The sequence below is a fragment of the Gasterosteus aculeatus genome, unplaced genomic scaffold, assembly GCF_964276395.1.
Source record: "Gasterosteus aculeatus unplaced genomic scaffold, fGasAcu3.hap1.1 HAP1_SCAFFOLD_63, whole genome shotgun sequence".
In the NCBI taxonomy this organism is placed as follows: domain Eukaryota; kingdom Metazoa; phylum Chordata; class Actinopteri; order Perciformes; family Gasterosteidae; genus Gasterosteus; species Gasterosteus aculeatus.
Genome location: NW_027554918.1, coordinates 47,908 through 70,022, shown reverse-complemented (window position 1 = coordinate 70,022; position 22,115 = coordinate 47,908). Strand labels below are relative to the sequence as shown.

The window sequence follows — 22,115 nt, the reverse complement described above, 5'->3', positions numbered from 1 at the left end:
GTCAACTTCGTTGCTGGCAGGACTCAAACCTGCGCGGGGAGACCCCAATGGCTTTCTAGTCCATTGCCTTAACCTCTCGGCCACAACAACGCATAAAAACTGGATAAATTGACTTTTGCCAATATCAGACACTGGCTAAGTGGCGTATATAAAGACTGCCATGTGAATAATTCTGGAACACACATAATAAGGTAAGGGTGTGGTTTTTACTTGGTAAATTACCGTTGGTGCTTTTTTTCCTTGTTGGACGGTATATTTGATGGCTCCTCTTATCATGACATTTCCCCACGACTTACCTGAAAACCTTTTAAATTTGCGCATAATATCTAATGGAGATGCCGGGGATTGAACCCAGGACCTCATACATGCTAAGCATGCGCTCTACCACTGAGCTACATCCCCTGCACAAATTCCAAAAATTACTTTGTTTTTGCCTATATAAAGGAAGAAGTGTGAGAAAAAAACAATGAATGGAGACGTTTCCAAGGGAAAACCTACTATGACTGGCAAAAAGCTAACTTGTGAAGACTGAATGCATCACTTTAAATAAAAATCCTTGTGAATTTGGAGTTTCAAAGTGGGACTGCACACGTTAAGGTATGAATATCAAAAAATGACTCTGCGGTGGGACCAGAAAGCTCTACAGTCAACTTCATTGCTGGCAGGACTCGAACCTGCGCGGGGAGACCCCAATGGATTTCTAGTCCATCGCCTTAACCTCTCGGCCACAACAACACATAAAAACTAAAAGTAAGTAGAATTTTGCTAATATCAGACACTGGCTAAGTGGCTTATATAAAGACTGCCATGTGAATAATTCTGGAAGTGGCGTATATAAAGACTGCCATGTGAATGATTCTGGAACACACATAATAAGGTAAGGGTGTGGTTTTTACTTGGTAAATTACCGTTGGTGCTTTTTTCCCTTGTTGGACGGTATATTTGATGGCTCCTCTTATCATGACATTTCCCCACGACTTACCTGAAAACCTTTTAAATTTGCGCATAATATCTAATGGAGATGCCGGGGATTGAACCCAGGACCTCATACATGCAAAGCATGCGCTCTACCACTGAGCTACATCCCCTGCACAACTGCCAAAAATTACTTTATTTTCGCTTATATCAAGGAAGAAGTGTGAGAAAAAAACAATGAATGGAGACGTTTCCAAGGGAAAACCTACTATGACTGGCAAAAAGCTAACTTGGGAAGACTGAATGCATCACTTTAAATAAAAATCCTTGTGAATTTGGAGTTTCAAAGTGGGACTGCACACGTTAAGGTATGAATATCAAAAAATGCCTCTGCGGTGGGACCAGAAAGCTCTACAGTCAACTTCGTTGCTGGCAGGACTCGAACCTGCGCGGGGAGACCCCAATGGATTTCTAGTCCATCGCCTTAACCTCTCGGCCACAACAACACATAAAAACTAAAAATAAATTGAATTTTGCTAATATCAGACACTGGCTAAGTGGCTTATACAAAGACTGCCATGTGAATAATTCTGGAAGTGGCGTATATAAAGACTGCCATGTGAATAATTCTGGAACACACATAATAAGGTAAGGGTGTGGTTTTTACTTGGTAAATTACCGTTGGTGCTTTTTTCCCTTGTTGGACGGTATATTTGATGGCTCCTCTTATCATGACATTTCCCCACGACTTACCTGAAACACTTATTAAATTTGCGCATAATATCTAATGGAGATGCCGGGGATTGAACCCAGGACCTCATACATGCTAAGCATGCGCTCTACCACTGAGCTACATCCCCTGCACAAATTCCAAAAATTACTTTGTTTTTGCGTATATAAAGGAAGAAGTGTGAGAAAAAAACAATGAATGGAGACGTTTCCAAGGGAAAACCTACTATGACTGGCAAAAAGCTAACTTGTGAAGACTGAATGCATCACTTTAAATAAAAATCCTTGTGAATTTGGAGTTTCAAAGTGGGACTGCACACGTTAAGGTATGAATATCAAAAAATGACTCTGCGGTGGGACCAGAAAGCTCTACAGTCAACTTCGTTGCTGGCAGGACTCGAACCTGCGCGGGGAGACCCCAATGGATTTCTAGTCCATCGCCTTAACCTCTCGGCCACAACAACACATAAAAACTACAAATAAATTGAATTTTGCTAATATCAGACACTGGCTAAGTGGCTTATACAAAGACTGCCATGTGAATAATTCTGGATGTGGCGTATATAAAGACTGCCATGTGAATAATTCTGGAACACACATAATAAGGTAAGGGTGTGGTTTTTACTTGGTAAATTAACGTTGGTGCTTTTTTCCCTTGTTGGACGGTATATTTGATGGCTCCTCTTATCATGACATTTCCCCACGACTTACCTGAAACACTTATTAAATTTGCGCATAATATCTAATGGAGATGCTGGGGATTGAACCCAGGACCTCATACATGCAAAGCATGCGCTCTACCACTGAGCTACATCCCCTGCACAACTGCCAAAAATTACTTTGTTTTCGCGTATATAAAGGAAGAAGTGTGAGTAAAAAACAATGAATGGAGACGTTTCCAAGGGAAAACCTAACTAAGAAAACCTAAGAAAAGCTAACTTGGGAAGACTGAATGCATCACTTTAAATAAAAATCCTTGTGAATTTGGAGTTTCAAAGTGGGACTGCACACGTTAAGGTATGAATATCAAAAAATGACTCTGGGGTGGGACCAGAAAGCTCTACAGTCAACTTCGTTGCTGGCAGGACTCGAACCTGCGCGGGGAGACCCCAATGGATTTCTAGTCCATCGCCTTAACCTCTCGGCCACAACAACGGATAAAAACTGGATAAATTGACTTTTGCCAATATCAGACACTGGCTAAGTGGCGTATATAAAGACTGCCATGTGAATAATTCTGGAACACACATAATAAGGTAAGGGTGTGGTTTTTACTTGGTAAATTACCGTTGGTGCTTTTTTCCCTTGTTGGACGGTATATTTGATGGCTCCTCTTATCATGACATTTCCCCACGACTTACCTGAAAACCTTTTAAATTTGCGCATAATATCTAATGGAGATGCCGGGGATTGAACCCAGGACCTCATACATGCTAAGCATGCGCTCTACCACTGAGCTACATCCCCTGCACAAATTCCAAAAATTACTTTGTTTTTGCCTATATAAAGGAAGAAGTGTGAGAAAAAAAACAATGAATGGAGACGTTTCCAAGGGAAAACCTACTATGACTGGCAAAAAGCTAACTTGTGAAGACTGAATGCATCACTTTAAATAAAAATCCTTGTGAATATGGAGTTTCAAAGTGGGACTGCACACGTTAAGGTATGAATATCAAAAAATGACTCTGGGGTGGGACCAGAAAGCTCTACAGTCATCTTCGTTGCTGGCAGGACTCGAACCTGCGCGGGGAGACCCCAATGGATTTCTAGTCCATCGCCTTAACCTCTCGGCCACAACAACGCATAAAAACTCGATAAATTGACTTTTGCCAATATCAGACACTGGCTAAGTGGCGTATATAAAGACTGCCATGTGAATAATTCTGGAACACACATAATAAGGTAAGGGTGTGGTTTTTACTTGGTAAATTACCGTTGGTGCTTTTTTCCCTTGTTGAACGGTATATTTGATGGCTCCTCTTATCATGACATTTCCCCACGACTTACCTGAAAACCTTTTAAATTTGCGCATAATATCTAATGGAGATGCCAGGGATTGAACCCAGGGCCTCATACATGCTAAGCATGCGCTCTACCACTGAGCTACATCCCCTGCACAAATTCCAAAAATTACTTGTTTTTTGCGTATATAAAGGACCAGAAAGCTCTACAGTCAACTTCGTTGCTGGCAGGACTCGAACCTGCGCGGGGAGACCCCAATGGATTTCTAGTCCATCGCCTTAACCTCTCGGCCACAACAACACATAAAAACTACAAATAAATTGAATTTTGCTAATATCAGACACTGGCTAAGTGGCTTATACAAAGACTGCCATGTGAATAATTCTGGAAGTGGCGTATATAAAGACTGCCATGTGAATAATTCTGGAACACACATAATAGGGTAAGGGTGTGGTTTTTACTTGGTAAATTACCGTTGGTGCTTTTTTTCCTTGTTGGACGGTATATTTGATGGCTCCTCTTATCATGACATTTCCCCACGACTTACCTGAAAACCTTTTAAATTTGCGCATAATATCTAATGGAGATGCCGGGGATTGAACCCAGGGCCTCATACATGCTAAGCATGCGCTCTACCACTGAGCTACATCCCCTGCACAAATTCCAAAAATTACTTTGTTTTTGCCTATATAAAGGAAGAAGTGTGAGAAAAAAACAATGAATGGAGACGTTTCCAAGGGAAAACCTACTATGACTGGCAAAAAGCTAACTTGTGAAGACTGAATGCATCACTTTAAATAAAAATCCTTGTGAATTTGGAGTTTCAAAGTGGGACTGCACACGTTAAGGTATGAATATCAAAAAATGACTCTGCGGTGGGACCAGAAAGCTCTACAGTCAACTTCGTTGCTGGCAGGACTCGAACCTGCGCGGGGAGACCCCAATGGATTTCTAGTCCATCGCCTTAACCTCTCGGCCACAACAACACATAAAAACTAAAAATAAATTGAATTTTGCTAATATCAGACACTGGCTAAGTGGCTTATACAAAGACTGCCATGTGAATAATTCTGGAAGTGGCGTATATAAAGACTGCCATGTGAATAATTCTGGAACACACATAATAAGGTAAGGGTGTGGTTTTTACTTGGTAAATTACCGTTGGTGCTTTTTTCCCTTGTTGGACGGTATATTTGATGGCTCCTCTTATCATGACATTTCCCCACGACTTACCTGAAACACTTATTAAATTTGCGCATAATATCTAATGGAGATGCCGGGGATTGAACCCAGGACCTCATACATGCTAAGCATGCGCTCTACCACTGAGCTACATCCCCTGCACAAATTCCAAAAATTACTTTGTTTTTGCCTATATAAAGGAAGAAGTGTGAGTAAAAAACAATGAATGGAGACGTTTCCAAGGGAAAACCTAACTAAGAAAACCTAAGAAAAGCTAACTTGGGAAGACTGAATGCATCACTTTAAATAAAAATCCTTGTGAATTTGGAGTTTCAAAGTGGGACTGCACACGTTAAGGTATGAATATCAAAAAATGACTCTGGGGTGGGACCAGAAAGCTCTACAGTCAACTTCGTTGCTGGCAGGACTCGAACCTGCGCGGGGAGACCCCAATGGATTTCTAGTCCATCGCCTTAACCTCTCGGCCACAACAACGGATAAAAACTGGATAAATTGACTTTTGCCAATATCAGACACTGGCTAAGTGGCGTATATAAAGACTGCCATGTGAATAATTCTGGAACACACATAATAAGGTAAGGGTGTGGTTTTTACTTGGTAAATTACCGTTGGTGCTTTTTTCCCTTGTTGGACGGTATATTTGATGGCTCCTCTTATCATGACATTTCCCCACGACTTACCTGAAACACTTATTAAATTTGCGCATAATATCTAATGGAGATGCCGGGGATTGAACCCAGGACCTCATACATGCTAAGCATGCGCTCTACCACTGAGCTACATCCCCTGCACAAATTCCAAAAATTACTTTGTTTTTGCCTATATAAAGGAAGAAGTGTGAGAAAAAAACAATGAATGGAGACGTTTCCAAGGGAAAACCTACTATGACTGGCAAAAAGCTAACTTGTGAAGACTGAATGCATCACTTTAAATAAAAATCCTTGTGAATTTGGAGTTTCAAAGTGGGACTGCACACGTTAAGGTATGAATATCAAAAAATGACTCTGCGGTGGGACCAGAAAGCTCTACAGTCAACTTCGTTGCTGGCAGGACTCGAACCTGCGCGGGGAGACCCCAATGGATTTCTAGTCCATCGCCTTAACCTCTCGGCCACAACAACACATAAAAACTACAAATAAATTGAATTTTGCTAATATCAGACACTGGCTAAGTGGCTTATACAAAGACTGCCATGTGAATAATTCTGGATGTGGCGTATATAAAGACTGCCATGTGAATAATTCTGGAACACACATAATAAGGTAAGGGTGTGGTTTTTACTTGGTAAATTACCGTTGGTGCTTTTTTCCCTTGTTGGACGGTATATTTGATGGCTCCTCTTATCATGACATTTCCCCACGACTTACCTGAAACACTTATTAAATTTGCGCATAATATCTAATGGAGATGCTGGGGATTGAACCCAGGACCTCATACATGCAAAGCATGCGCTCTACCACTGAGCTACATCCCCTGCACAACTGCCAAAAATTACTTTGTTTTCGCGTATATAAAGGAAGAAGTGTGAGTAAAAAACAATGAATGGAGACGTTTCCAAGGGAAAACCTAACTAAGAAAACCTAAGAAAAGCTAACTTGGGAAGACTGAATGCATCACTTTAAATAAAAATCCTTGTGAATTTGGAGTTTCAAAGTGGGACTGCACACGTTAAGGTATGAATATCAAAAAATGACTCTGCGGTGGGACCAGAAAGCTCTACAGTCAACTTCATTGCTGGCAGGACTCGAACCTGCGCGGGGAGACCCCAATGGATTTCTAGTCCATCGCCTTAACCTCTCGGCCACAACAACACATAAAAACTAAAAGTAAGTAGAATTTTGCTAATATCAGACACTGGCTAAGTGGCTTATATAAAGACTGCCATGTGAATAATTCTGGAAGTGGCGTATATAAAGACTGCCATGTGAATAATTCTGGAACACACATAATAAGGTAAGGGTGTGGTTTTTACTTGGTAAATTACCGTTGGTGCTTTTTTCCCTTGTTGGACGGTATATTTGATGGCTCCTCTTATCATGACATTTCCCCACGACTTACCTGAAAACCTTTTAAATTTGCGCATAATATCTAATGGAGATGCCGGGGATTGAACCCAGGACCTCATACATGCAAAGCATGCGCTCTACCACTGAGCTACATCCCCTGCACAACTGCCAAAAATTACTTTATTTTCGCTTATATCAAGGAAGAAGTGTGAGAAAAAAACAATGAATGGAGACGTTTCCAAGGGAAAACCTACTATGACTGGCAAAAAGCTAACTTGTGAAGACTGAATGCATCACTTTAAATAAAAATCCTTGTGAATTTGGAGTTTCAAAGTGGGACTGCACACGTTAAGGTATGAATATCAAAAAATGACTCTGCGGTGGGACCAGAAAGCTCTACAGTCAACTTCGTTGCTGGCAGGACTCGAACCTGCGCGGGGAGACCCCAATGGATTTCTAGTCCATCGCCTAAACCTCTCGGCCACAACAACACATAAAAACTAAAAATAAATTGAATTTTGCTAATATCAGACACTGGCTAAGTGGCTTATACAAAGACTGCCATGTGAATAATTCTGGAAGTGGCGTATATAAAGACTGCCATGTGAATAATTCTGGAACACACATAATAGGGTAAGGGTGTGGTTTTTACTTGGTAAATTACCGTTGGTGCTTTTTTTCCTTGTTGGACGGTATATTTGATGGCTCCTCTTATCATGACATTTCCCCACGACTTACCTGAAAACCTTTTAAATTTGCGCATAATATCTAATGGAGATGCCGGGGATTGAACCCAGGACCTCATACATGCTAAGCATGCGCTCTACCACTGAGCTACATCCCCTGCACAACTGCCAAAAATGACTTTGTTTTCGCGTATATAAAGGAAGAAGTGTGAGTAAAAAACAATGAATGGAGACGTTTCCAAGGGAAAACCTAACTAAGAAAACCTAAGAAAAGCTAACTTGGGAAGACTGAATGCATCACTTTAAATAAAAATCCATGTGAATTTGGAGTTTCAAAGTGGGACTGCACACGTTAAGGTATGAATATCAAAAAATGACTCTGCGGTGGGACCAGAAAGCTCTTCAGTCAACTTCGTTGCTGGCAGGACTCAAACCTGCGCGGGGAGACCCCAATGGCTTTCTAGTCCATTGCCTTAACCTCTCGGCCACAACAACGCATAAAAACTGGATAAATTGACTTTTGCCAATATCAGACACTGGCTAAGTGGCGTATATAAAGACTGCCATGTGAATAATTCTGGAACACACATAATAAGGTAAGGGTGTGGTTTTTACTTGGTAAATTACCGTTGGTGCTTTTTTTCCTTGTTGGACGGTATATTTGATGGCTCCTCTTATCATGACATTTCCCCACGACTTACCTGAAAACCTTTTAAATTTGCGCATAATATCTAATGGAGATGCCGGGGATTGAACCCAGGACCTCATACATGCTAAGCATGCGCTCTACCACTGAGCTACATCCCCTGCACAAATTCCAAAAATTACTTTGTTTTTGCCTATATAAAGGAAGAAGTGTGAGAAAAAAACAATGAATGGAGACGTTTCCAAGGGAAAACCTACTATGACTGGCAAAAAGCTAACTTGTGAAGACTGAATGCATCACTTTAAATAAAAATCCTTGTGAATTTGGAGTTTCAAAGTGGGACTGCACACGTTAAGGTATGAATATCAAAAAATGACTCTGCGGTGGGACCAGAAAGCTCTACAGTCAACTTCATTGCTGGCAGGACTCGAACCTGCGCGGGGAGACCCCAATGGATTTCTAGTCCATCGCCTTAACCTCTCGGCCACAACAACACATAAAAACTAAAAGTAAGTAGAATTTTGCTAATATCAGACACTGGCTAAGTGGCTTATATAAAGACTGCCATGTGAATAATTCTGGAAGTGGCGTATATAAAGACTGCCATGTGAATGATTCTGGAACACACATAATAAGGTAAGGGTGTGGTTTTTACTTGGTAAATTACCGTTGGTGCTTTTTTCCCTTGTTGGACGGTATATTTGATGGCTCCTCTTATCATGACATTTCCCCACGACTTACCTGAAAACCTTTTAAATTTGCGCATAATATCTAATGGAGAAGCCGGGGATTGAACCCAGGACCTCATACATGCAAAGCATGCGCTCTACCACTGAGCTACATCCCCTGCACAACTGCCAAAAATTACTTTATTTTCGCTTATATCAAGGAAGAAGTGTGAGAAAAAAACAATGAATGGAGACGTTTCCAAGGGAAAACCTACTATGACTGGCAAAAAGCTAACTTGGGAAGACTGAATGCATCACTTTAAATAAAAATCCTTGTGAATTTGGAGTTTCAAAGTGGGACTGCACACGTTAAGGTATGAATATCAAAAAATGCCTCTGCGGTGGGACCAGAAAGCTCTACAGTCAACTTCGTTGCTGGCAGGACTCGAACCTGCGCGGGGAGACCCCAATGGATTTCTAGTCCATCGCCTTAACCTCTCGGCCACAACAACACATAAAAACTAAAAATAAATTGAATTTTGCTAATATCAGACACTGGCTAAGTGGCTTATACAAAGACTGCCATGTGAATAATTCTGGAAGTGGCGTATATAAAGACTGCCATGTGAATAATTCTGGAACACACATAATAAGGTAAGGGTGTGGTTTTTACTTGGTAAATTACCGTTGGTGCTTTTTTCCCTTGTTGGACGGTATATTTGATGGCTCCTCTTATCATGACATTTCCCCACGACTTACCTGAAACACTTATTAAATTTGCGCATAATATCTAATGGAGATGCCGGGGATTGAACCCAGGACCTCATACATGCTAAGCATGCGCTCTACCACTGAGCTACATCCCCTGCACAAATTCCAAAAATTACTTTGTTTTTGCCTATATAAAGGAAGAAGTGTGAGAAAAAAACAATGAATGGAGACGTTTCCAAGGGAAAACCTACTATGACTGGCAAAAAGCTAACTTGTGAAGACTGAATGCATCACTTTAAATAAAAATCCTTGTGAATTTGGAGTTTCAAAGTGGGACTGCACACGTTAAGGTATGAATATCAAAAAATGACTCTGCGGTGGGACCAGAAAGCTCTACAGTCAACTTCGTTGCTGGCAGGACTCGAACCTGCGCGGGGAGACCCCAATGGATTTCTAGTCCATCGCCTTAACCTCTCGGCCACAACAACACATAAAAACTACAAATAAATTGAATTTTGCTAATATCAGACACTGGCTAAGTGGCTTATACAAAGACTGCCATGTGAATAATTCTGGATGTGGCGTATATAAAGACTGCCATGTGAATAATTCTGGAACACACATAATAAGGTAAGGGTGTGGTTTTTACTTGGTAAATTAACGTTGGTGCTTTTTTCCCTTGTTGGACGGTATATTTGATGGCTCCTCTTATCATGACATTTCCCCACGACTTACCTGAAACACTTATTAAATTTGCGCATAATATCTAATGGAGATGCTGGGGATTGAACCCAGGACCTCATACATGCAAAGCATGCGCTCTACCACTGAGCTACATCCCCTGCACAACTGCCAAAAATTACTTTGTTTTCGCGTATATAAAGGAAGAAGTGTGAGTAAAAAACAATGAATGGAGACGTTTCCAAGGGAAAACCTAACTAAGAAAACCTAAGAAAAGCTAACTTGGGAAGACTGAATGCATCACTTTAAATAAAAATCCTTGTGAATTTGGAGTTTCAAAGTGGGACTGCACACGTTAAGGTATGAATATCAAAAAATGACTCTGGGGTGGGACCAGAAAGCTCTACAGTCAACTTCGTTGCTGGCAGGACTCGAACCTGCGCGGGGAGACCCCAATGGATTTCTAGTCCATCGCCTTAACCTCTCGGCCACAACAACGGATAAAAACTGGATAAATTGACTTTTGCCAATATCAGACACTGGCTAAGTGGCGTATATAAAGACTGCCATGTGAATAATTCTGGAACACACATAATAAGGTAAGGGTGTGGTTTTTACTTGGTAAATTACCGTTGGTGCTTTTTTCCCTTGTTGGACGGTATATTTGATGGCTCCTCTTATCATGACATTTCCCCACGACTTACCTGAAAACCTTTTAAATTTGCGCATAATATCTAATGGAGATGCCGGGGATTGAACCCAGGACCTCATACATGCTAAGCATGCGCTCTACCACTGAGCTACATCCCCTGCACAAATTCCAAAAATTACTTTGTTTTTGCCTATATAAAGGAAGAAGTGTGAGAAAAAAAACAATGAATGGAGACGTTTCCAAGGGAAAACCTACTATGACTGGCAAAAAGCTAACTTGTGAAGACTGAATGCATCACTTTAAATAAAAATCCTTGTGAATATGGAGTTTCAAAGTGGGACTGCACACGTTAAGGTATGAATATCAAAAAATGACTCTGGGGTGGGACCAGAAAGCTCTACAGTCATCTTCGTTGCTGGCAGGACTCGAACCTGCGCGGGGAGACCCCAATGGATTTCTAGTCCATCGCCTTAACCTCTCGGCCACAACAACGCATAAAAACTCGATAAATTGACTTTTGCCAATATCAGACACTGGCTAAGTGGCGTATATAAAGACTGCCATGTGAATAATTCTGGAACACACATAATAAGGTAAGGGTGTGGTTTTTACTTGGTAAATTACCGTTGGTGCTTTTTTCCCTTGTTGAACGGTATATTTGATGGCTCCTCTTATCATGACATTTCCCCACGACTTACCTGAAAACCTTTTAAATTTGCGCATAATATCTAATGGAGATGCCAGGGATTGAACCCAGGGCCTCATACATGCTAAGCATGCGCTCTACCACTGAGCTACATCCCCTGCACAAATTCCAAAAATTACTTGTTTTTTGCGTATATAAAGGACCAGAAAGCTCTACAGTCAACTTCGTTGCTGGCAGGACTCGAACCTGCGCGGGGAGACCCCAATGGATTTCTAGTCCATCGCCTTAACCTCTCGGCCACAACAACACATAAAAACTACAAATAAATTGAATTTTGCTAATATCAGACACTGGCTAAGTGGCTTATACAAAGACTGCCATGTGAATAATTCTGGAAGTGGCGTATATAAAGACTGCCATGTGAATAATTCTGGAACACACATAATAGGGTAAGGGTGTGGTTTTTACTTGGTAAATTACCGTTGGTGCTTTTTTTCCTTGTTGGACGGTATATTTGATGGCTCCTCTTATCATGACATTTCCCCACGACTTACCTGAAAACCTTTTAAATTTGCGCATAATATCTAATGGAGATGCCGGGGATTGAACCCAGGACCTCATACATGCTAAGCATGCGCTCTACCACTGAGCTACATCCCCTGCACAAATTCCAAAAATTACTTTGTTTTTGCCTATATAAAGGAAGAAGTGTGAGAAAAAAACAATGAATGGAGACGTTTCCAAGGGAAAACCTACTATGACTGGCAAAAAGCTAACTTGTGAAGACTGAATGCATCACTTTAAATAAAAATCCTTGTGAATTTGGAGTTTCAAAGTGGGACTGCACACGTTAAGGTATGAATATCAAAAAATGACTCTGCGGTGGGACCAGAAAGCTCTACAGTCAACTTCGTTGCTGGCAGGACTCGAACCTGCGCGGGGAGACCCCAATGGATTTCTAGTCCATCGCCTTAACCTCTCGGCCACAACAACGCATAAAAACTCGATAAATTGACTTTTGCCAATATCAGACACTGGCTAAGTGGCGTATATAAAGACTGCCATGTGAATAATTCTGGAACACACATAATAAGGTAAGGGTGTGGTTTTTACTTGGTAAATTACCGTTGGTGCTTTTTTCCCTTGTTGAACGGTATATTTGATGGCTCCTCTTATCATGACATTTCCCCACGACTTACCTGAAAACCTTTTAAATTTGCGCATAATATCTAATGGAGATGCCAGGGATTGAACCCAGGGCCTCATACATGCTAAGCATGCGCTCTACCACTGAGCTACATCCCCTGCACAAATTCCAAAAATTACTTGTTTTTTGCGTATATAAAGGAAGAAGTGTGAGAAAAAAACAATGAATGGAGACGTTTCCAAGGGAAAACCTACTATGACTGGCAAAAAGCTAACTTGGGAAGACTGAATGCATCACTTTAAATAAAAATCCTTGTGAATTTGGAGCTTCAAAGTGGGACTGCACACGTTAAGGTATGAATATCAAAAAATGACTCTGCGGTGGGACCAGAAAGCTCTACAGTCAACTTCGTTGCTGGCAGGACTCGAACCTGCGCGGGGAGACCCCAATGGATTTCTAGTCCATCGCCTTAACCTCTCGGCCACAACAACACATAAAAACTAAAAATAAATTGAATTTTGCTAATATCAGACATTGGCTAAGTGGCTTATACAAAGACTGCCATGTGAATAATTCTGGAAGTGGCGTATATAAAGACTGCCATGTGAATAATTCTGGAACACACATAATAGGGTAAGGGTGTGGTTTTTACTTGGTAAATTACCGTTGGTGCTTTTTTTCCTTGTTGGACGGTATATTTGATGGCTCCTCTTATCATGACATTTCCCCACGACTTACCTGAAAACCTTTTAAATTTGCGCATAATATCTAATGGAGATGCCGGGGATTGAACCCAGGACCTCATACATGCTAAGCATGCGCTCTACCACTGAGCTACATCCCCTGCACAAATTCCAAAAATTACTTTGTTTTTGCCTATATAAAGGAAGAAGTGTGAGAAAAAAACAATGAATGGAGACGTTTCCAAGGGAAAACCTACTATGACTGGCAAAAAGCTAACTTGTGAAGACTGAATGCATCACTTTAAATAAAAATCCTTGTGAATTTGGAGTTTCAAAGTGGGACTGCACACGTTAAGGTATGAATATCAAAAAATGACTCTGCGGTGGGACCAGAAAGCTCTACAGTCAACTTCGTTGCTGGCAGGACTCGAACCTGCGCGGGGAGACCCCAATGGATTTCTAGTCCATCGCCTTAACCTCTCGGCCACAACAACACATAAAAACTACAAATAAATTGAATTTTGCTAATATCAGACACTGGCTAAGTGGCTTATACAAAGACTGCCATGTGAATAATTCTGGAAGTGGCGTATATAAAGACTGCCATGTGAATAATTCTGGAACACACATAATAGGGTAAGGGTGTGGTTTTTACTTGGTAAATTACCGTTGGTGCTTTTTTTCCTTGTTGGACGGTATATTTGATGGCTCCTCTTATCATGACATTTCCCCACGACTTACCTGAAAACCTTTTAAATTTGCGCATAATATCTAATGGAGATGCCGGGGATTGAACCCAGGACCTCATACATGCTAAGCATGCGCTCTACCACTGAGCTACATCCCCTGCACAAATTCCAAAAATTACTTTGTTTTTGCCTATATAAAGGAAGAAGTGTGAGAAAAAAACAATGAATGGAGACGTTTCCAAGGGAAAACCTACTATGACTGGCAAAAAGCTAACTTGTGAAGACTGAATGCATCACTTTAAATAAAAATCCTTGTGAATTTGGAGTTTCAAAGTGGGACTGCACACGTTAAGGTATGAATATCAAAAAATGACTCTGCGGTGGGACCAGAAAGCTCTACAGTCAACTTCGTTGCTGGCAGGACTCGAACCTGCGCGGGGAGACCCCAATGGATTTCTAGTCCATCGCCTTAACCTCTCGGCCACAACAACACATAAAAACTAAAAATAAATTGAATTTTGCTAATATCAGACACTGGCTAAGTGGCTTATACAAAGACTGCCATGTGAATAATTCTGGAAGTGGCGTATATAAAGACTGCCATGTGAATAATTCTGGAACACACATAATAAGGTAAGGGTGTGGTTTTTACTTGGTAAATTACCGTTGGTGCTTTTTTCCCTTGTTGGACGGTATATTTGATGGCTCCTCTTATCATGACATTTCCCCACGACTTACCTGAAACACTTATTAAATTTGCGCATAATATCTAATGGAGATGCCGGGGATTGAACCCAGGACCTCATACATGCTAAGCATGCGCTCTACCACTGAGCTACATCCCCTGCACAAATTCCAAAAATTACTTTGTTTTTGCCTATATAAAGGAAGAAGTGTGAGAAAAAAACAATGAATGGAGACGTTTCCAAGGGAAAACCTACTATGACTGGCAAAAAGCTAACTTGTGAAGACTGAATGCATCACTTTAAATAAAAATCCTTGTGAATTTGGAGTTTCAAAGTGGGACTGCACACGTTAAGGTATGAATATCAAAAAATGACTCTGCGGTGGGACCAGAAAGCTCTACAGTCAACTTCGTTGCTGGCAGGACTCGAACCTGCGCGGGTAGACCCCAATGGATTTCTAGTCCATCGCCTTAACCTCTCGGCCACAACAACGCATAAAAACTGGATAAATTGACTTTAGCCAATATCAGACACTGGCTAAGTGGCGTATATAAAGACTGCCATGTGAATAATTCTGGAACACACATAATAAGGTAAGGGTGTGGTTTTTACTTGGTAAATTACCGTTGGTGCTTTTTTCCCTTGTTGGACGGTATATTTGATGGCTCCTCTTATCATGACATTTCCCCACGACTTACCTGAAAACCTTTTAAATTTGCGCATAATATCTAATGGAGATGCCGGGGATTGAACCCAGGACCTCATACATGCTAAGCATGCGCTCTACCACTGAGCTACATCCCCTGCACAAATTCCAAAAATTACTTTGTTTTTGCCTATATAAAGGAAGAAGTGTGAGAAAAAAACAATGAATGGAGACGTTTCCAAGGGAAAACCGACTATGACTGGCAAAAAGCTAACTTGGGAAGACTGAATGCATCACTTTAAATAAAAATCCTTGTGAATTTGGAGTTTCAAAGTGGGACTGCACACGTTAAGGTATGAATATCAAAAAATGACTCTGCGGTGGGACCAGAAAGCTCTACAGTCAACTTCGTTGCTGGCAGGACTCGAACCTGCGCGGGGAGACCCCAATGGATTTCTAGTCCATCGCCTTAACCTCTCGGCCACAACAACACATAAAAACTACAAATAAATTGAATTTTGCTAATATCAGACACTGGCTAAGTGGCTTATACAAAGACTGCCATGTGAATAATTCTGGAAGTGGCGTATATAAAGACTGCCATGTGAATAATTCTGGAACACACATAATAAGGTAAGGGTGTGGTTTTTACTTGGTAAATTACCGTTGGTGCTTTTTTCCCTTGTTGGACGGTATATTTGATGGCTCCTCTTATCATGACATTTCCCCACGACTTACCTGAAACACTTATTAAATTTGCGCATAATATCTAATGGAGATGCTGGGGATTGAACCCAGGACCTCATACATGCAAAGCATGCGCTCTACCACTGAGCTACATCCCCTGCACAACTGCCAAAAATGACTTTGTTTTCGCGTATATAAAGGAAGAAGTGTGAGTAAAAAACAATGAATGGAGACGTTTCCAAGGGAAAACCTAACTAAGAAAACCTAAGAAAAGCTAACTTGGGAAGACTGAATGCATCACTTTAAATAAAAATCCTTGTGAATTTGGAGTTTCAAAGTGGGACTGCACACGTTAAGGTATGAATATCAAAAAATGACTCTGGGGTGGGACCAGAAAGCTCTACAGTCAACTTCGTTGCTGGCAGGACTCGAACCTGCGCGGGGAGACCCCAATGGATTTCTAGTCCATCGCCTTAACCTCTCGGCCACAACAACGCATAAAAACTGGATAAATTGACTTTTGCCAATATCAGACACTGGCTAAGTGGCGTATATAAAGACTGCCATGTGAATAATTCTGGAACACACATAATAAGGTAAGGGTGTGGTTTTTACTTGGTAAATTACCGTTGGTGCTTTTTTCCCTTGTTGGACGGTATATTTGATGGCTCCTCTTATCATGACATTTCCCCACGACTTACCTGAAACACTTATTAAATTTGCGCATAATATCTAATGGAGATGCTGGGGATTGAACCCAGGACCTCATACATGCAAAGCATGCGCTCTACCACTGAGCTACATCCCCTGCACAACTGCCAAAAATTACTTTGTTTTCGCGTATATAAAGAAAGAAGTGTGAGTAAAAAACAATGAATGGAGACGTTTCCAAGGGAAAACCTAACTAAGAAAACCTAAGAAAAGCTAACTTGGGAAGACTGAATGCATCACTTTAAATAAAAATCCTTGTGAATTTGGAGTTTCAAAGTGGGACTGCACACGTTAAGGTATGAATATCAAAAAATGACTCTGGGGTGGGACCAGAAAGCTCTACAGTCAACTTCGTTGCTGGCAGGACTCGAACCTGCTCGGGGAGACCCCAATGGATTTCTAGTCCATCGCCTTAACCTCTCGGCCACAACAACGGATAAAAACTGGATAAATTGACTTTTGCCAATATCAGACACTGGCTAAGTGGCGTATATAAAGACTGCCATGTGAATAATTCTGGAACACACATAATAAGGTAAGGGTGTGGTTTTTACTTGGTAAATTACCGTTGGTGCTTTTTTCCCTTGTTGGACGGTATATTTGATGGCTCCTCTTATCATGACATTTCCCCACGACTTACCTGAAAACCTTTTAAATTTGCGCATAATATCTAATGGAGATGCCGGGGATTGAACCCAGGACCTCATACATGCTAAGCATGCGCTCTACCACTGAGCTACATCCCCTGCACAAATTCCAAAAATTACTTTGTTTTTGCCTATATAAAGGAAGAAGTGTGAGAAAAAAAACAATGAATGGAGACGTTTCCAAGGGAAAACCTACTATGACTGGCAAAAAGCTAACTTGTGAAGACTGAATGCATCACTTTAAATAAAAATCCTTGTGAATTTGGAGTTTCAAAGTGGGACTGCACACGTTAAGGTATGAATATCAAAAAATGACTCTGGGGTGGGACCAGAAAGCTCTACAGTCATCTTCGTTGCTGGCAGGACTCGAACCTGCGCGGGGAGACCCCAATGGATTTCTAGTCCATCGCCTTAACCTCTCGGCCACAACAACGCATAAAAACTCGATAAATTGACTTTTGCCAATATCAGACACTGGCTAAGTGGCGTATATAAAGACTGCCATGTGAATAATTCTGGAACACACATAATAAGGTAAGGGTGTGGTTTTTACTTGGTAAATTACCGTTGGTGCTTTTTTCCCTTGTTGAACGGTATATTTGATGGCTCCTCTTATCATGACATTTCCCCACGACTTACCTGAAAACCTTTTAAATTTGCGCATAATATCTAATGGAGATGCCAGGGATTGAACCCAGGGCCTCATACATGCTAAGCATGCGCTCTACCACTGAGCTACATCCCCTGCACAAATTCCAAAAATTACTTGTTTTTTGCGTATATAAAGGAAGAAGTGTGAGAAAAAAACAATGAATGGAGACGTTTCCAAGGGAAAACCTACTATGACTGGCAAAAAGCTAACTTGGGAAGACTGAATGCATCACTTTAAATAAAAATCCTTGTGAATTTGGAGCTTCAAAGTGGGACTGCACACGTTAAGGTATGAATATCAAAAAATGACTCTGCGGTGGGACCAGAAAGCTCTACAGTCAACTTCGTTGCTGGCAGGACTCGAACCTGCGCGGGGAGACCCCAATGGATTTCTAGTCCATCGCCTTAACCTCTCGGCCACAACAACACATAAAAACTAAAAATAAATTGAATTTTGCTAATATCAGACATTGGCTAAGTGGCTTATACAAAGACTGCCATGTGAATAATTCTGGAAGTGGCGTATATAAAGACTGCCATGTGAATAATTCTGGAACACACATAATAGGGTAAGGGTGTGGTTTTTACTTGGTAAATTACCGTTGGTGCTTTTTTTCCTTGTTGGACGGTATATTTGATGGCTCCTCTTATCATGACATTTCCCCACGACTTACCTGAAAACCTTTTAAATTTGCGCATAATATCTAATGGAGATGCCGGGGATTGAACCCAGGACCTCATACATGCTAAGCATGCGCTCTACCACTGAGCTACATCCCCTGCACAAATTCCAAAAATTACTTTGTTTTTGCCTATATAAAGGAAGAAGTGTGAGAAAAAAACAATGAATGGAGACGTTTCCAAGGGAAAACCTACTATGACTGGCAAAAAGCTAACTTGTGAAGACTGAATGCATCACTTTAAATAAAAATCCTTGTGAATTTGGAGTTTCAAAGTGGGACTGCACACGTTAAGGTATGAATATCAAAAAATGACTCTGCGGTGGGACCAGAAAGCTCTACAGTCAACTTCGTTGCTGGCAGGACTCGAACCTGCGCGGGGAGACCCCAATGGATTTCTAGTCCATCGCCTTAACCTCTCGGCCACAACAACACATAAAAACTACAAATAAATTGAATTTTGCTAATATCAGACACTGGCTAAGTGGCTTATACAAAGACTGCCATGTGAATAATTCTGGAAGTGGCGTATATAAAGACTGCCATGTGAATAATTCTGGAACACACATAATAGGGTAAGGGTGTGGTTTTTACTTGGTAAATTACCGTTGGTGCTTTTTTTCCTTGTTGGACGGTATATTTGATGGCTCCTCTTATCATGACATTTCCCCACGACTTACCTGAAAACCTTTTAAATTTGCGCATAATATCTAATGGAGATGCCGGGGATTGAACCCAGGACCTCATACATGCTAAGCATGCGCTCTACCACTGAGCTACATCCCCTGCACAAATTCCAAAAATTACTTTGTTTTTGCCTATATAAAGGAAGAAGTGTGAGAAAAAAACAATGAATGGAGACGTTTCCAAGGGAAAACCTACTATGACTGGCAAAAAGCTAACTTGTGAAGACTGAATGCATCACTTTAAATAAAAATCCTTGTGAATTTGGAGTTTCAAAGTGGGACTGCACACGTTAAGGTATGAATATCAAAAAATGACTCTGCGGTGGGACCAGAAAGCTCTACAGTCAACTTCGTTGCTGGCAGGACTCGAACCTGCGCGGGGAGACCCCAATGGATTTCTAGTCCATCGCCTTAACCTCTCGGCCACAACAACACATAAAAACTAAAAATAAATTGAATTTTGCTAATATCAGACACTGGCTAAGTGGCTTATACAAAGACTGCCATGTGAATAATTCTGGAAGTGGCGTATATAAAGACTGCCATGTGAATAATTCTGGAACACACATAATAAGGTAAGGGTGTGGTTTTTACTTGGTAAATTACCGTTGGTGCTTTTTTCCCTTGTTGGACGGTATATTTGATGGCTCCTCTTATCATGACATTTCCCCACGACTTACCTGAAACACTTATTAAATTTGCGCATAATATCTAATGGAGATGCCGGGGATTGAACCCAGGACCTCATACATGCTAAGCATGCGCTCTACCACTGAGCTACATCCCCTGCACAAATTCCAAAAATTACTTTGTTTTTGCCTATATAAAGGAAGAAGTGTGAGAAAAAAACAATGAATGGAGACGTTTCCAAGGGAAAACCTACTATGACTGGCAAAAAGCTAACTTGTGAAGACTGAATGCATCACTTTAAATAAAAATCCTTGTGAATTTGGAGTTTCAAAGTGGGACTGCACACGTTAAGGTATGAATATCAAAAAATGACTCTGCGGTGGGACCAGAAAGCTCTACAGTCAACTTCGTTGCTGGCAGGACTCGAACCTGCGCGGGTAGACCCCAATGGATTTCTAGTCCATCGCCTTAACCTCTCGGCCACAACAACGCATAAAAACTGGATAAATTGACTTTAGCCAATATCAGACACTGGCTAAGTGGCGTATATAAAGACTGCCATGTGAATAATTCTGGAACACACATAATAAGGTAAGGGTGTGGTTTTTACTTGGTAAATTACCGTTGGTGCTTTTTTCCCTTGTTGGACGGTATATTTGATGGCTCCTCTTATCATGACATTTCCCCACGACTTACCTGAAAACCTTTTAAATTTGCGCATAATATCTAATGGAGATGCCGGGGATTGAACCCAGGACCTCATACATGCTAAGCATGCGCTCTACCACTGAGCTACATCCCCTGCACAAATTCCAAAAATTACTTTGTTTTTGCCTATATAAAGGAAGAAGTGTGAGAAAAAAACAATGAATGGAGACGTTTCCAAGGGAAAACCGACTATGACTGGCAAAAAGCTAACTTGGGAAGACTGAATGCATCACTTTAAATAAAAATCCTTGTGAATTTGGAGTTTCAAAGTGGGACTGCACACGTTAAGGTATGAATATCAAAAAATGACTCTGCGGTGGGACCAGAAAGCTCTACAGTCAACTTCGTTGCTGGCAGGACTCGAACCTGCGCGGGGAGACCCCAATGGATTTCTAGTCCATCGCCTTAACCTCTCGGCCACAACAACACATAAAAACTACAAATAAATTGAATTTTGCTAATATCAGACACTGGCTAAGTGGCTTATACAAAGACTGCCATGTGAATAATTCTGGAAGTGGCGTATATAAAGACTGCCATGTGAATAATTCTGGAACACACATAATAAGGTAAGGGTGTGGTTTTTACTTGGTAAATTACCGTTGGTGCTTTTTTCCCTTGTTGGACGGTATATTTGATGGCTCCTCTTATCATGACATTTCCCCACGACTTACCTGAAACACTTATTAAATTTGCGCATAATATCTAATGGAGATGCTGGGGATTGAACCCAGGACCTCATACATGCAAAGCATGCGCTCTACCACTGAGCTACATCCCCTGCACAACTGCCAAAAATGACTTTGTTTTCGCGTATATAAAGGAAGAAGTGTGAGTAAAAAACAATGAATGGAGACGTTTCCAAGGGAAAACCTAACTAAGAAAACCTAAGAAAAGCTAACTTGGGAAGACTGAATGCATCACTTTAAATAAAAATCCTTGTGAATTTGGAGTTTCAAAGTGGGACTGCACACGTTAAGGTATGAATATCAAAAAATGACTCTGGGGTGGGACCAGAAAGCTCTACAGTCAACTTCGTTGCTGGCAGGACTCGAACCTGCGCGGGGAGACCCCAATGGATTTCTAGTCCATCGCCTTAACCTCTCGGCCACAACAACGCATAAAAACTGGATAAATTGACTTTTGCCAATATCAGACACTGGCTAAGTGGCGTATATAAAGACTGCCATGTGAATAATTCTGGAACACACATAATAAGGTAAGGGTGTGGTTTTTACTTGGTAAATTACCGTTGGTGCTTTTTTCCCTTGTTGGACGGTATATTTGATGGCTCCTCTTATCATGACATTTCCCCACGACTTACCTGAAACACTTATTAAATTTGCGCATAATATCTAA

At 41.0% G+C, this 22,115-nt stretch overlaps 58 non-coding genes across 58 annotated transcripts; all 58 read right to left on the bottom strand.

The window, feature by feature from the left end:
- Window positions 1–330: 330 nt before the first annotated feature.
- trnaa-agc (transfer RNA alanine (anticodon AGC)) lies at window positions 331–402 on the bottom strand. The gene has a single exon. It is a non-coding gene; the product is annotated as a tRNA-Ala (tRNA).
- A 614-nt stretch (window positions 403–1,016) lies between these two features.
- On the bottom strand, window positions 1,017–1,088 carry trnaa-ugc (transfer RNA alanine (anticodon UGC)). The gene has a single exon. It is a non-coding gene; the product is annotated as a tRNA-Ala (tRNA).
- Window positions 1,089–1,339: 251 nt separating this feature from the next.
- trnas-aga (transfer RNA serine (anticodon AGA)) lies at window positions 1,340–1,421 on the bottom strand. The gene has a single exon. It is a non-coding gene; the product is annotated as a tRNA-Ser (tRNA).
- Window positions 1,422–1,703: 282 nt separating this feature from the next.
- Window positions 1,704–1,775, bottom strand: trnaa-agc (transfer RNA alanine (anticodon AGC)). Its single transcript has one exon. It is a non-coding gene; the product is annotated as a tRNA-Ala (tRNA).
- A 251-nt stretch (window positions 1,776–2,026) lies between these two features.
- Window positions 2,027–2,108, bottom strand: trnas-aga (transfer RNA serine (anticodon AGA)). The gene has a single exon. It is a non-coding gene; the product is annotated as a tRNA-Ser (tRNA).
- Window positions 2,109–2,390: 282 nt separating this feature from the next.
- Window positions 2,391–2,462, bottom strand: trnaa-ugc (transfer RNA alanine (anticodon UGC)). The gene has a single exon. It is a non-coding gene; the product is annotated as a tRNA-Ala (tRNA).
- Window positions 2,463–2,717: 255 nt separating this feature from the next.
- Window positions 2,718–2,799, bottom strand: trnas-aga (transfer RNA serine (anticodon AGA)). Its single transcript has one exon. It is a non-coding gene; the product is annotated as a tRNA-Ser (tRNA).
- Window positions 2,800–3,039: 240 nt separating this feature from the next.
- Window positions 3,040–3,111, bottom strand: trnaa-agc (transfer RNA alanine (anticodon AGC)). Its single transcript has one exon. It is a non-coding gene; the product is annotated as a tRNA-Ala (tRNA).
- Window positions 3,112–3,363: 252 nt separating this feature from the next.
- trnas-aga (transfer RNA serine (anticodon AGA)) lies at window positions 3,364–3,445 on the bottom strand. Its single transcript has one exon. It is a non-coding gene; the product is annotated as a tRNA-Ser (tRNA).
- Window positions 3,446–3,685: 240 nt separating this feature from the next.
- On the bottom strand, window positions 3,686–3,757 carry trnaa-agc (transfer RNA alanine (anticodon AGC)). Its single transcript has one exon. It is a non-coding gene; the product is annotated as a tRNA-Ala (tRNA).
- Window positions 3,758–3,824: 67 nt separating this feature from the next.
- On the bottom strand, window positions 3,825–3,906 carry trnas-aga (transfer RNA serine (anticodon AGA)). Its single transcript has one exon. It is a non-coding gene; the product is annotated as a tRNA-Ser (tRNA).
- Window positions 3,907–4,187: 281 nt separating this feature from the next.
- On the bottom strand, window positions 4,188–4,259 carry trnaa-agc (transfer RNA alanine (anticodon AGC)). Its single transcript has one exon. It is a non-coding gene; the product is annotated as a tRNA-Ala (tRNA).
- A 251-nt stretch (window positions 4,260–4,510) lies between these two features.
- Window positions 4,511–4,592, bottom strand: trnas-aga (transfer RNA serine (anticodon AGA)). The gene has a single exon. It is a non-coding gene; the product is annotated as a tRNA-Ser (tRNA).
- Window positions 4,593–4,874: 282 nt separating this feature from the next.
- trnaa-agc (transfer RNA alanine (anticodon AGC)) lies at window positions 4,875–4,946 on the bottom strand. The gene has a single exon. It is a non-coding gene; the product is annotated as a tRNA-Ala (tRNA).
- A 255-nt stretch (window positions 4,947–5,201) lies between these two features.
- trnas-aga (transfer RNA serine (anticodon AGA)) lies at window positions 5,202–5,283 on the bottom strand. The gene has a single exon. It is a non-coding gene; the product is annotated as a tRNA-Ser (tRNA).
- A 241-nt stretch (window positions 5,284–5,524) lies between these two features.
- On the bottom strand, window positions 5,525–5,596 carry trnaa-agc (transfer RNA alanine (anticodon AGC)). The gene has a single exon. It is a non-coding gene; the product is annotated as a tRNA-Ala (tRNA).
- Window positions 5,597–5,847: 251 nt separating this feature from the next.
- On the bottom strand, window positions 5,848–5,929 carry trnas-aga (transfer RNA serine (anticodon AGA)). The gene has a single exon. It is a non-coding gene; the product is annotated as a tRNA-Ser (tRNA).
- Window positions 5,930–6,211: 282 nt separating this feature from the next.
- On the bottom strand, window positions 6,212–6,283 carry trnaa-ugc (transfer RNA alanine (anticodon UGC)). The gene has a single exon. It is a non-coding gene; the product is annotated as a tRNA-Ala (tRNA).
- Window positions 6,284–6,901: 618 nt separating this feature from the next.
- trnaa-ugc (transfer RNA alanine (anticodon UGC)) lies at window positions 6,902–6,973 on the bottom strand. Its single transcript has one exon. It is a non-coding gene; the product is annotated as a tRNA-Ala (tRNA).
- A 614-nt stretch (window positions 6,974–7,587) lies between these two features.
- trnaa-agc (transfer RNA alanine (anticodon AGC)) lies at window positions 7,588–7,659 on the bottom strand. The gene has a single exon. It is a non-coding gene; the product is annotated as a tRNA-Ala (tRNA).
- A 577-nt stretch (window positions 7,660–8,236) lies between these two features.
- On the bottom strand, window positions 8,237–8,308 carry trnaa-agc (transfer RNA alanine (anticodon AGC)). Its single transcript has one exon. It is a non-coding gene; the product is annotated as a tRNA-Ala (tRNA).
- Window positions 8,309–8,922: 614 nt separating this feature from the next.
- On the bottom strand, window positions 8,923–8,994 carry trnaa-ugc (transfer RNA alanine (anticodon UGC)). Its single transcript has one exon. It is a non-coding gene; the product is annotated as a tRNA-Ala (tRNA).
- A 251-nt stretch (window positions 8,995–9,245) lies between these two features.
- Window positions 9,246–9,327, bottom strand: trnas-aga (transfer RNA serine (anticodon AGA)). The gene has a single exon. It is a non-coding gene; the product is annotated as a tRNA-Ser (tRNA).
- A 282-nt stretch (window positions 9,328–9,609) lies between these two features.
- trnaa-agc (transfer RNA alanine (anticodon AGC)) lies at window positions 9,610–9,681 on the bottom strand. Its single transcript has one exon. It is a non-coding gene; the product is annotated as a tRNA-Ala (tRNA).
- Window positions 9,682–9,932: 251 nt separating this feature from the next.
- On the bottom strand, window positions 9,933–10,014 carry trnas-aga (transfer RNA serine (anticodon AGA)). The gene has a single exon. It is a non-coding gene; the product is annotated as a tRNA-Ser (tRNA).
- A 282-nt stretch (window positions 10,015–10,296) lies between these two features.
- On the bottom strand, window positions 10,297–10,368 carry trnaa-ugc (transfer RNA alanine (anticodon UGC)). The gene has a single exon. It is a non-coding gene; the product is annotated as a tRNA-Ala (tRNA).
- A 255-nt stretch (window positions 10,369–10,623) lies between these two features.
- On the bottom strand, window positions 10,624–10,705 carry trnas-aga (transfer RNA serine (anticodon AGA)). The gene has a single exon. It is a non-coding gene; the product is annotated as a tRNA-Ser (tRNA).
- A 240-nt stretch (window positions 10,706–10,945) lies between these two features.
- Window positions 10,946–11,017, bottom strand: trnaa-agc (transfer RNA alanine (anticodon AGC)). Its single transcript has one exon. It is a non-coding gene; the product is annotated as a tRNA-Ala (tRNA).
- Window positions 11,018–11,269: 252 nt separating this feature from the next.
- trnas-aga (transfer RNA serine (anticodon AGA)) lies at window positions 11,270–11,351 on the bottom strand. Its single transcript has one exon. It is a non-coding gene; the product is annotated as a tRNA-Ser (tRNA).
- Window positions 11,352–11,591: 240 nt separating this feature from the next.
- trnaa-agc (transfer RNA alanine (anticodon AGC)) lies at window positions 11,592–11,663 on the bottom strand. Its single transcript has one exon. It is a non-coding gene; the product is annotated as a tRNA-Ala (tRNA).
- A 67-nt stretch (window positions 11,664–11,730) lies between these two features.
- Window positions 11,731–11,812, bottom strand: trnas-aga (transfer RNA serine (anticodon AGA)). The gene has a single exon. It is a non-coding gene; the product is annotated as a tRNA-Ser (tRNA).
- Window positions 11,813–12,093: 281 nt separating this feature from the next.
- On the bottom strand, window positions 12,094–12,165 carry trnaa-agc (transfer RNA alanine (anticodon AGC)). The gene has a single exon. It is a non-coding gene; the product is annotated as a tRNA-Ala (tRNA).
- A 251-nt stretch (window positions 12,166–12,416) lies between these two features.
- On the bottom strand, window positions 12,417–12,498 carry trnas-aga (transfer RNA serine (anticodon AGA)). Its single transcript has one exon. It is a non-coding gene; the product is annotated as a tRNA-Ser (tRNA).
- A 240-nt stretch (window positions 12,499–12,738) lies between these two features.
- On the bottom strand, window positions 12,739–12,810 carry trnaa-agc (transfer RNA alanine (anticodon AGC)). The gene has a single exon. It is a non-coding gene; the product is annotated as a tRNA-Ala (tRNA).
- Window positions 12,811–13,061: 251 nt separating this feature from the next.
- trnas-aga (transfer RNA serine (anticodon AGA)) lies at window positions 13,062–13,143 on the bottom strand. The gene has a single exon. It is a non-coding gene; the product is annotated as a tRNA-Ser (tRNA).
- Window positions 13,144–13,424: 281 nt separating this feature from the next.
- trnaa-agc (transfer RNA alanine (anticodon AGC)) lies at window positions 13,425–13,496 on the bottom strand. The gene has a single exon. It is a non-coding gene; the product is annotated as a tRNA-Ala (tRNA).
- A 251-nt stretch (window positions 13,497–13,747) lies between these two features.
- Window positions 13,748–13,829, bottom strand: trnas-aga (transfer RNA serine (anticodon AGA)). Its single transcript has one exon. It is a non-coding gene; the product is annotated as a tRNA-Ser (tRNA).
- Window positions 13,830–14,110: 281 nt separating this feature from the next.
- Window positions 14,111–14,182, bottom strand: trnaa-agc (transfer RNA alanine (anticodon AGC)). Its single transcript has one exon. It is a non-coding gene; the product is annotated as a tRNA-Ala (tRNA).
- A 251-nt stretch (window positions 14,183–14,433) lies between these two features.
- Window positions 14,434–14,515, bottom strand: trnas-aga (transfer RNA serine (anticodon AGA)). Its single transcript has one exon. It is a non-coding gene; the product is annotated as a tRNA-Ser (tRNA).
- A 282-nt stretch (window positions 14,516–14,797) lies between these two features.
- On the bottom strand, window positions 14,798–14,869 carry trnaa-agc (transfer RNA alanine (anticodon AGC)). Its single transcript has one exon. It is a non-coding gene; the product is annotated as a tRNA-Ala (tRNA).
- A 573-nt stretch (window positions 14,870–15,442) lies between these two features.
- On the bottom strand, window positions 15,443–15,514 carry trnaa-agc (transfer RNA alanine (anticodon AGC)). The gene has a single exon. It is a non-coding gene; the product is annotated as a tRNA-Ala (tRNA).
- Window positions 15,515–15,765: 251 nt separating this feature from the next.
- trnas-aga (transfer RNA serine (anticodon AGA)) lies at window positions 15,766–15,847 on the bottom strand. Its single transcript has one exon. It is a non-coding gene; the product is annotated as a tRNA-Ser (tRNA).
- A 282-nt stretch (window positions 15,848–16,129) lies between these two features.
- trnaa-ugc (transfer RNA alanine (anticodon UGC)) lies at window positions 16,130–16,201 on the bottom strand. The gene has a single exon. It is a non-coding gene; the product is annotated as a tRNA-Ala (tRNA).
- A 255-nt stretch (window positions 16,202–16,456) lies between these two features.
- On the bottom strand, window positions 16,457–16,538 carry trnas-aga (transfer RNA serine (anticodon AGA)). Its single transcript has one exon. It is a non-coding gene; the product is annotated as a tRNA-Ser (tRNA).
- Window positions 16,539–16,779: 241 nt separating this feature from the next.
- On the bottom strand, window positions 16,780–16,851 carry trnaa-ugc (transfer RNA alanine (anticodon UGC)). The gene has a single exon. It is a non-coding gene; the product is annotated as a tRNA-Ala (tRNA).
- Window positions 16,852–17,428: 577 nt separating this feature from the next.
- Window positions 17,429–17,500, bottom strand: trnaa-agc (transfer RNA alanine (anticodon AGC)). The gene has a single exon. It is a non-coding gene; the product is annotated as a tRNA-Ala (tRNA).
- A 252-nt stretch (window positions 17,501–17,752) lies between these two features.
- Window positions 17,753–17,834, bottom strand: trnas-aga (transfer RNA serine (anticodon AGA)). The gene has a single exon. It is a non-coding gene; the product is annotated as a tRNA-Ser (tRNA).
- Window positions 17,835–18,074: 240 nt separating this feature from the next.
- Window positions 18,075–18,146, bottom strand: trnaa-agc (transfer RNA alanine (anticodon AGC)). The gene has a single exon. It is a non-coding gene; the product is annotated as a tRNA-Ala (tRNA).
- Window positions 18,147–18,397: 251 nt separating this feature from the next.
- On the bottom strand, window positions 18,398–18,479 carry trnas-aga (transfer RNA serine (anticodon AGA)). Its single transcript has one exon. It is a non-coding gene; the product is annotated as a tRNA-Ser (tRNA).
- A 281-nt stretch (window positions 18,480–18,760) lies between these two features.
- trnaa-agc (transfer RNA alanine (anticodon AGC)) lies at window positions 18,761–18,832 on the bottom strand. The gene has a single exon. It is a non-coding gene; the product is annotated as a tRNA-Ala (tRNA).
- Window positions 18,833–19,083: 251 nt separating this feature from the next.
- On the bottom strand, window positions 19,084–19,165 carry trnas-aga (transfer RNA serine (anticodon AGA)). Its single transcript has one exon. It is a non-coding gene; the product is annotated as a tRNA-Ser (tRNA).
- A 281-nt stretch (window positions 19,166–19,446) lies between these two features.
- Window positions 19,447–19,518, bottom strand: trnaa-agc (transfer RNA alanine (anticodon AGC)). The gene has a single exon. It is a non-coding gene; the product is annotated as a tRNA-Ala (tRNA).
- A 251-nt stretch (window positions 19,519–19,769) lies between these two features.
- trnas-aga (transfer RNA serine (anticodon AGA)) lies at window positions 19,770–19,851 on the bottom strand. Its single transcript has one exon. It is a non-coding gene; the product is annotated as a tRNA-Ser (tRNA).
- Window positions 19,852–20,133: 282 nt separating this feature from the next.
- Window positions 20,134–20,205, bottom strand: trnaa-agc (transfer RNA alanine (anticodon AGC)). Its single transcript has one exon. It is a non-coding gene; the product is annotated as a tRNA-Ala (tRNA).
- A 573-nt stretch (window positions 20,206–20,778) lies between these two features.
- Window positions 20,779–20,850, bottom strand: trnaa-agc (transfer RNA alanine (anticodon AGC)). The gene has a single exon. It is a non-coding gene; the product is annotated as a tRNA-Ala (tRNA).
- Window positions 20,851–21,101: 251 nt separating this feature from the next.
- Window positions 21,102–21,183, bottom strand: trnas-aga (transfer RNA serine (anticodon AGA)). The gene has a single exon. It is a non-coding gene; the product is annotated as a tRNA-Ser (tRNA).
- A 282-nt stretch (window positions 21,184–21,465) lies between these two features.
- Window positions 21,466–21,537, bottom strand: trnaa-ugc (transfer RNA alanine (anticodon UGC)). Its single transcript has one exon. It is a non-coding gene; the product is annotated as a tRNA-Ala (tRNA).
- Window positions 21,538–21,792: 255 nt separating this feature from the next.
- Window positions 21,793–21,874, bottom strand: trnas-aga (transfer RNA serine (anticodon AGA)). The gene has a single exon. It is a non-coding gene; the product is annotated as a tRNA-Ser (tRNA).
- Window positions 21,875–22,115: the final 241 nt, after the last annotated feature.